The sequence below is a fragment of the Poromitra crassiceps genome (assembly GCF_964638095.1).
Source record: "Poromitra crassiceps genome assembly, chromosome: 8".
NCBI lineage: Eukaryota > Metazoa > Chordata > Actinopteri > Beryciformes > Melamphaidae > Poromitra > Poromitra crassiceps.
This window is the reverse complement of record NC_139629.1, coordinates 38,843,144-38,852,667: the sequence shown is the minus strand read 5'-3', so window position 1 is coordinate 38,852,667 and position 9,524 is coordinate 38,843,144. Positions and strand designations below refer to the sequence as shown.

General features: G+C 44.1%; 1 protein-coding gene across 1 annotated transcript in view; it reads right to left on the bottom strand.

Annotated features, from left to right (window-relative positions):
• LOC310781848 (C-reactive protein-like) overlaps positions 1-502 on the bottom strand; it is a 4,837-nt gene extending 4,335 nt beyond the window's left edge. Inside the window, exon 1 of the mRNA XM_083642479.1 lies at positions 459-502. The gene's annotated coding sequence lies outside the window, so the exon portion shown is untranslated. The remainder of the gene's footprint in view (positions 1-458) is intronic.
• Between the last annotated feature and the right edge of the window lie 9,022 nt (positions 503-9,524).

Sequence of the window (9,524 nt, the reverse complement as noted above, 5' to 3'; positions counted from 1 at the left end):
GGCTAGGATTGTCAGAATCCTGTAGTCTGAGCCCAGCTTTACTGTGCACATATTTTAGCAGAATAGCTGATAATACTCGGGAGTGGCATATTTTGTTGTGGGGAGGCACAGGATTGACGTTGCTGGGATTTCTGTTTCAGACATATAATTAGACTCTACGTATATTGGTTTGACGTGCAGAAGACGGTTGTTCTACGTGAAAATATTGTTTATAATGTTTCTGGAACCATTTCCTTGACACACTCAAGATATAAATTATATCTGATGCCTGGAGTTGGTCTTTTCTGCATCAGCCAAAACATCTAGAATCACCCATCTACCCTGTCCCAGCTCCCACTCCTCTTCAAGTGAACACTGACTATAGGCTAAAAAAATAATCAATCAATCAATAGAACAAGAATCATTCCTGTAGCGATGCATAAAAACAGATGCCAGGTGAGAAGTATTTAAAATCTTACCTTTGCTCTGATGAGAGTTGATCTAATGAGGTTAGACTAACAGCAGCAGGTAGCAGAGTGTCATGGAAGAGGAAACACAGACTTTATATACTGTTTTGTCTGTGTACTTTGGGTTCAAGAACTGGCAATCTGTCATCTTCTAATGATGACAGTTACAGAAGTAATTAAAATAATCCGTAATCTATTGCCACAAGGTATCAATGAATTATTTGAAGACAGTTGGTACTGCCTTGAGTAAATACAGTTACATCAAATTATTTAGAATTACATGCAAGGATGAACTGCTAATGTTGACCGATGCTACCCTGTGGCTTGGCTGCTTTGGCAAGATATGCTTTCAGTGTGCTACTGACCAGGATGACCAGGATCATGTTTCAGGAACAACTCTTACTTAGTGAAATCAGATGGTGCTAATCCTTAGAAGTTAATCTCATGACAAATAAGCATACAGTCCAGAGGGATTTGTTCAACAATTAAATAATTAGCCTACACCTGGTGGCGCCACTGACAGACGAGATGGAGGCGATGATGACTGAAGAGACTGGTGTCAGACTGCATCCCAAATGAAGTCTTGGCCTACGCTGGCACATCAGAGAGATGAAGGTGGACCCACTACTGCCCCCCCTGCTGCAGATCCAGGAACTGCTGTTTCATGTCAATCACACCAACTACAGCTATGCTGCAACCCTTGGTGCATCAAATATATTCCTAAAGTAGGCTGGGGCCAAAAACCTCGTTCTGTGTCTTCCGGCTATGGGCGGAACGTAGGAAGTGCTTCAAACATGTTATGGATCCGGCAAGTTTCTTCAAGTACTTCTTTGAATACTTAGTTTGGTATACAGAGTGTGGGGAGGAAGAGAGGAGGTATACAGAGTGTGGGGAGGAAGAGAGGAGGTATACAGAGTGTGGGGAGGAAGAGAGGAGGTATACAGACCGTGTGGAGGAAGAGAGGAGGTATACAGAATGTGGGGAGGAAGAGAGGAGGTATACAGACCGTGTGGAGGAAGAGAGGAGGTATACAGAGTGTGTGGAGGAAGAGAGGAGGTATACAGAGTGTGGGGAGGAAGAGAGGAGGTATACAGAGTGTGGGGAGGAAGAGAGGAGGTATACAGAGCGTGGGGAGGAAGAGAGGAGGTATACAGAGTGTGGGGAGGAAGAGAGGAGGTATACAGAGTGTGTGGAGGAAGAGAGGAGGTATACAGAGTGTGGGGAGGAAGAGAGGAGGTATACAGAGTGTGTGGAGGAAGAGAGGAGGTATACAGAGCATGTGGAGGAAGAGAGTCAAGTCAAGTCAAGTCAAGTCAAATTTTATTTATATAGCACCTTTCATACACGAAGGCAATTCAAGGTGCTTTACAAAAAAATAATCGAAAAAACAAGCAGCAAAGCAATGCACATATAAAAAACACATAAAAAACACAGCCGACAGTTTTAGTTATACAAGGCTTCAGTATTATTATTACATGTACAGTCCATTTGTTGGAAATGTACAGGAAAAAAAATTAAAAATTACAGGCCGAGAGAGGCAGTAGTTTAGTAGCAGTTAAAAGCAAGAGTAAACATAAAGGTCTTTAGCTTGGATTTAACACATTCACTGCCAGCCGTTTTTTTTTTACTGTAGGTAGGTTCTGCCAGAGGGTTTTTTTGAGGATTCTGGCTCATCTTTCAAGACCCGAGGATTCTTTTCTGCTAAGATTTTGTGAACACACAATATCTCAAAAGAACTAATAGAATGTGTGCTTTCTCTGTCTAAAAGAGTTAGTTTGTAGAGTTAGTAGTTATGTAAGCATTAGCAGTTGAATACAGCATGGTTTCAGCGTCAGAAAAATTATTCTGAGATAAACGGCTTTTTGTGAAATTCGATAGAACAGTCACTTTAACCATTCATTTTTGGCATCAGTAAGACGTCAGACATCTAAACAATAGTTTTGAACAGTAATTTCCTCCATAACAGCAGGAAACCCCCCTCTGCTTCCAACTCCTCCCTCCATGTGTGTCTTCTTGGCTGCAGCGGCCGTGTCACAAGCTCGTTGCTGCTGCTGTAACCTCGCGTCACCAGGCTCATTGCTTTGCTTCTGCTGTGCCTGTCTGCGCGGCCGCTCTTTGAGGAAGTCTGGATCGGCTCGCTCGTTTCTTGGAGTTTTGGTTGAGAGCTTTGATGAAGCTTTTGCGATTCTGGTCATATTTATGCTGCGTGTTTCAAAGTGTGTTCCACCCGTAATCTATTATGCAAATTTGCAATCCCGCACCGCCAGCAATCAGCGCGAAATCCATTTTCATGAGAATGGCTTCGAGGAAACTGCTTTTTGCTTGCCTTCCTCTAGTCTGGGAGAGCACTGTCGCCACTTAGTGGGTCGGTGGAATGGGTTGTAAACGTTCGGTGGCTTCAATAATTATATAAGAGATGTAAAAGGGTTAGATGCACATCCCACGGTCAAATTTTTTTTTTTCATTTTTTTGACGGAGTAATACGTCATTGGCAGTGAACCGTTGGATTTTTTTTGACGGAGTAATACGTCGTTGGCAGTGAACGTGTTAAAAATAGGCAGAGTAGGGGCAGATCTAATGTGTTCAGGGAGTTTGTTCCAGTTATGAGAGGCATAGTGGGAGAATGCAGCTTCACCATGTTTTGATTTGGTCCTCGGGACAATTAGTAGACCAGTGCCTGAAGATCTCAGGGATCTGGATGGTTCATAGTGTAGAAGCATTTCAGAGATGTAGTGAGAGAGAGGAGGAGGTATACAGTCTGTGGGGAGGAAGAGAGGAGGTATACAGAGCGTGGGGAGGAAGAGAGGAGGTATACAGAGCATGTGGAGGAAGAGAGGAGGTATACAGAGTGTGGAGAGGAAGAGAGGAGGTATACAGAGTGTGGAGAGGAAGAGAGGAGGTATACAGAGTGTGGAGAGGAAGAGAGGAGGTATACAGAGTGTGTGGAGGAAGAGAGGAGGTATACAGAGTGTGTGGAGGAAGAGAGGAGGTATACAGTCTGTGGGGAGGAAGAGAGGAGGTATACAGAGCGTGGGGAGGAAGAGAGGAGGTATACAGAGCGTGTGGAGGAAGAGAGGAGGTATACAGAGCGTGGGGAGGAAGAGAGGAGGTAAATTTGATGAAATTCCATCAAGGCATTCCTGAAATATTATGTTAACAAGCCTGAAAATGGCGTTCGAGAGGTCACAGTGACCTTGACCTTTGACCACCAAAATCTAATCAGATCATCCTTGAGTCTAGGTCGATGTTCGAGGCAAATTTGATGAAATTCCGTCAAGGCGTTCCTCAGATATCACGCTAACGAACATCGGACGGACGGACGGACGGACATAGTACGTACCGACAACCGGAAAAACCGAGGCCATCTCTACAGCAACCGCTGTGTTTCAGCCAGGAAGGGGCTCAGACTTACACACACATATACACACATGGACCCTAAGGACTCATAGGCCAACACACATGGTCACGCACGCACTCCCCCAAACCGCCCCTCCCCTAAACCCCACCCCCCGCCTTCAGCAACTTCCCCCCGCTTTCGCATTTATTTATGTTTGTAGTTGAAACAAAAACATAAATACTGTAGGCTACATGTGCATTGTGCATGCACCATGAGTCAGATGTACAAACCTCAAATCTGTTTGCACTATAATGTTTGTGAACTGGAAATGTTCATGAGCTGTATTTTATTTTATTTTATTTTATTTACAAAGCATTTATACTTTATGAAACACTGTTTACAACATGCTGCTGTTCAATGATTCTGTTGTATAGTGGAAATCTAAATTTGTTTGGCTTCTCACAGAAGACTGTAAAGAAAGAGACAGAAGACTGTAAAGAAAGATAAGATGTTGAATGACTAATGTTGGTCATGTTTAAATAAAGAATTACATGATGTAACTGCTTGCTTTATGGTCAATTCTTAATGTAAATATTAATATTTTTTAATAATGCACGAGGTTAGAGGGTTCGTTGTACAATTTACAGCATTAGTTCTTTGAGAATCTCTTCCATTATCAAAGCAAAACTGGTATTGTAACTAAAATATCGATATCGAATCGTATCGGAAATCGTATCGACTTGGGACCTTGTGTATCGGAATCGTATCGGGAAGTCAGTGGCGATAATAATTAGGGATGTGACAATACAGCGTGAGATAAAAATCAATACAAATGTGTGAAGATTCAAATCGGCGTGATGTGTTTTGCAGTTATACCTCAGAAATAAAATCTGATTATTTAATTTGATGAAAAAAAGATAAGAAAAAATACAGCATTTTGTGTGTTTTTTGTCTAAGAAATAATTAAAGGAATATTTCTCCGTCATAATTTGTCTGCAATCTCATTTTGTAAAAAGAAATTGTGAGAAAATCACATCATGAACTCAGTATCGTGAATCGTATTAAATCATGAGTTGAGTGTATCATTACATCCCTATTCAAAATCTAAGATGATATCTAGTCTCATATCACAATATATTGATATAATATTGATATATTGCCCTAGATGGAGGTGAGATGGATATGTAAAGCAAGAGAGGGACAGGCGATACGGGGGAGGCAATGAGACGGAGGCAGGCAGGGAGGCAGGGAGGGAGGGAGGGAGACAGATTGTAATGGGAGGGATAGAGCAAGGCAAGGGGAAGGAGAGAGAGAGAGAGAGAGAGAGAGAGAAGGAGAGATGGATGGGTCCTACTTGAACGGAGCTGGAGGAACGGATGAATCTATGTGATGCATGATGGAAGCCGGTTCAATAAGACACCCAATCACAGGCTCTGGTCTAAATGGGATAACCAATCATGGGCTTTGGCCGCTATCATCATTCCCCATTTCAGATAAGCCCCAGTACATCATGTCCATCTTTTACCCCACAGCAAGCTGCCCCGTGTGTGTGTGTGTGTGTGTGTGTGTGTGTGTGTGTGTGTGTGTGTGTGTGTGTGTGTGTGTGTGTGTGTGTGTGTGTGTGTGTGTGTGTGTGCGTGTGTGCGTGCGTGTGTGCTTCTGCCTATGGCTGTGTATGGTGTCTGATCCCAACACATCTATCTTAGATATCCTATATGTGAGAAGCTGTAGTGCGGCTGTGTGGAGATCCTCTCTCTCGGCACAGAAGCGCTGAGCAGGCAGAAGGCAGCAGCAAAATGGTTCAAGCTAAGTTTGCATTGTGCTGGATAATGCGTTGCTACAGTGCCCCCGAGGCACACGAGGATTGACTGCAGAGATACCGTTCTTCGATGCACACACTCTGCAAAAAGTGTCCGTCTCAACAAGTCATTTAATCGACGCGCCGTCGAGTCTTACAATCTATAAAGTGAAAGAAATCGACCATTAGGGCTGAGATAACTTCACTTGTGTACACTGCACTTTCAGTACTTTCAGGAACTTTCATCAAGCAAGTGACCATATGTTGATAGGATGACGGCACTTGACTTTTTGAATATTCTTCTAAGTGGTAATTATTTCACTCAATTTGAACAATTCCTGGTTGAATACTGGATTAAATGACAGATGAAAGAAGGACTTTTTAGCTGCGACCAGCAGCTCTATAAGTCACTCTGTCAGTCGGTTGGTCCACAAAAAGTTGAGAGAGTGTGAGAGAGTGTGAGAGCGTGTGAGAGAAAGCGTGTGAGAGAGTGTGAGAGTGTGAGAGAAAGCGTGTGAGAGTGTGAGAGAGTGAGAGAAAGCATGTGAGAGAGTGTGAGAGAGTGAGAGAAAGCGTGTGAGAGAGTGAGAGAAAGCGTGTGAGAGAGTGTGAGAGAGTGAGAGAAAGCGTGTGAGAGAGTGTGAGAGTGTGAGAGAAAGCGTGTGAGAGTGAGAGAAAGCGTGTGAGAGAGTGAGAGAAAGCGTGTGAGAGAGTGTGAGAGAGTGAGAGAAAGCGTGTGAGAGAGTGAGAGTGTGAGAGAAAGCGTGTGAGAGTGTGAGAGAGTGAGAGAAAGCATGTGAGAGAGTGTGAGAGAGTGAGAGAAAGCGTGTGAGAGAGTGTGAGAGAGTGAGAGAAAGCGTGTGAGAGAGTGTGAGAGTGTGAGAGAGAAAGAATCGACACAAAAACAGAGCAAATTGGAATGCTATTTGGCCCTAAACAGAGAGTATACAGTGGCAGAATACCTGAGCACTGTGACTGACCCAAAACTGAGGAAATCCTTGACTATATACAGACTCAGTGAGCACAACCTGGCCATCGAGAGAGGGCTCCACAGGCAGACCTGGCTCCCAAAAGAGGACAGACTGTGCACCCACTCCACACAAAAGGAGGTGGAAACAGAGCTGCACTTCCTAACCACCTGCCAACTATATGAAGACATCAGAGACACATACTTCCCTCAGATTAGATTACAAACATCCAAAAAGACTTTGAAACCATGACGGACAACAAAAAACTTCCATATCTGCTGGGGGAAGTACCACAATGTGTAAACACAGCAGCACGATTTGTGAACTGTTGTGACAAGAAAAGGATGGAAGATAATGGAACATAACCACCCTCAAGCCAGAGCAGGATAGGCCCCGGGTCTGCCTCCTGCTCCTGCTGTATAGCTTTAAATACCTCTAACAACAACAAAATCAGTGTTTACACTAGGGATGTTCATCAATAATCGAAAATCGATAATTGATCGTTAAGGAATTGATTCGATCATGTGGAATTTTTATCGATTTTTAATGTTTTTTTAATCAAATCAAAAAGGCCTAAATGTGCTCTATGGGACTATGAGACAACTTAACAGAGCACCTCTGGGTGGGGCTATGGGCGTGGTCTCACTGGGCTTGCTGGGACCATTTCGAGTTAAAAGACGACATTGTCCATTGCAGCAACTGTGATGCCGTTTATAAGTACAACACGGCTAGACGCCAATGATTCACCACTTGAACAGCGTAGATCCGAGCCTGGTTAACGAGGAAGGCGCCTCGTCCGGCATGCAGAAAAGATCACTCGTCTGGAACCTTATCGAGACCTGATCAATGTGATTGAGCCAGCTATACTATGAGACCTGATCAATGTGATTGAGCCAGGCAGCTATACTATGTGCTTCCCTCACGGAGCACCACCAGGTGGATTGAAAAGTGCTTCATAGCGGTTCGCACATAGGCATTTTGTAAAATAAATAATAAATAATAATACAAAAAATATAAAAAAATATATTATTATTAACATTATCAATAATCGATAATTGATCGTTAATTTTCCAGAATTTCGATTATGAATTTTTTTCGAAATGAACATCCCTAGTTTACACAAGTTCCAAGTTTATTTGTATTTGTATATATAATTTTTAACTAGAGTGTTTACTTTGTATTTTCATTCATCTATTATAATAGTATACTCTTAAGCCGTTTTCACACCTGCGCTTTATACCGGGAAATGACCAGAAAGTGGTGTAATGCCTTCATGTGTGAAAGTTGTTTTCCGGTATAAGCGCGTCCCCGTCATCGCGGACATTTCACCACTTCAGAGCTTGTCATAAGAGCGTTATGTCTGCTTCATGTGTGGGCGTGCCGATTTCCCCCCCTCCCCTCTCTCCTTGCTCTCTGGCCAGTCCTTCAGAAGCGAAATGTGGAAGTATTTTGCTTACTTTGCCGACAGCGAAGGCAAGCCCCTGGACACATCAAACTGAGCCAGTCTGTAAAAAGTGCTTCAACGCGACGCAGGTGAACGGATAAACATCGAACCAGCCAGGCTATTTCTCTCAGACAGGGATCCCAACTTCTTCAAAGACTGTTAGCGAATGTGAAGGAGACAACATACATGCTCTCTTAAGTCAAACGAGTGTGATTTATTATGTGACAAGCAAACTTATTTCACCATCGGAGTTTTGCCGCCCCCACCCCCCTGCCCAAAATAAGGACGATTCCCCATCCAAGTGCACACATCACTCCCCACCCGCTCTGCAGTGCCCCCCCCCCCCCCCCCCCCCCCCCCCCCCCCCCCACTGCATGCATGGGAGGTGTGAAGGTCAAAGCATTGGGATGTGCTGTAATTGTGGGAGACGTTTTAATTAAAGTGATTTGAGAAGGTTTTAGAGGGTTACAGCCTGTAGGGTGACGACTGATCCTACTGTCACACAAACTCACACACACTGACGTGTGTGTGTGTGTGTGTGTGTGTGCGTGTGCGTGCGTGTGTGTGTGTGTGTGTACGCGGTGTGATGAACCTACACAGACTGACGTGTGTTCACGTCTGTGTGTTCATGTGTATCAACTTGGAGAGACAGACAGCTCGAGTCCTCTGGGACTGTTGTGACCAGCTTGTTTTGAAATCGCTCAAAATAGATTTTTTTCCTAATGCCTCTCTATCTCGTAATTGCCTGTTTTTTTTTTACTCTGCATTCTTTTCTCCGCCCCTCCCTCCTCTCCGCCCAGATACACCCCCCTCCCTCCCCTCCACCCAGATACACCCCCCTCCCCTCCACCCAGATACACCCCCCCCCCCCTATAATACAACATGCTTGGTTGCCAGAAGACGAATTGCTTCTCATTTTAACTCAGGTAAACATTTCGGTGAGGTTTTGTTGTGCTATTTATACACCAACAGAGGGGCTGTGGCAGAAAGTCGTTTCAGACCGACGGAGGCTTCTCCAACTTGCATTCACAAACAGCCAGCTAACACTATAGCTAAAGGCTTTCCTTACAAAAACCTATATAGCCTATCCTCTTTGTAAAATATGAATGAAATTCGTCACTAATATAGTTAAAAAACACAGATGATTCTATCCTCAAACATAAAACTATTTTGAAAGCAAAGGTCTTAAGGTGACTGCAAATAATATACATTCCTTTCATACAAGAAATGGTTGTGTTAGAGCGGGTATTAACGGTTACTTTCTGTTACCTCCAGCTTGGTCGGGCGTCCATACAGTCACAATGAAAAGGTGGTCCTCTGGTCGGGGCGCCTGTTCAAGGAGGAGAGGAACTGGGGGGAATAGCGTGATCGTCCCACGTGCTGCACCCTGCCGGTGAAACTCCTCACTGTCAGGTGAAAAGAAGCGACTGCCGAGTGCACACGTGTCGGAGAAAGCATGTGCTAGTCTACACACTTCCCAGATTGGCAGAGGGGGTGGAGCAATGACCGGGACAGCAGGGATGATGGCGAA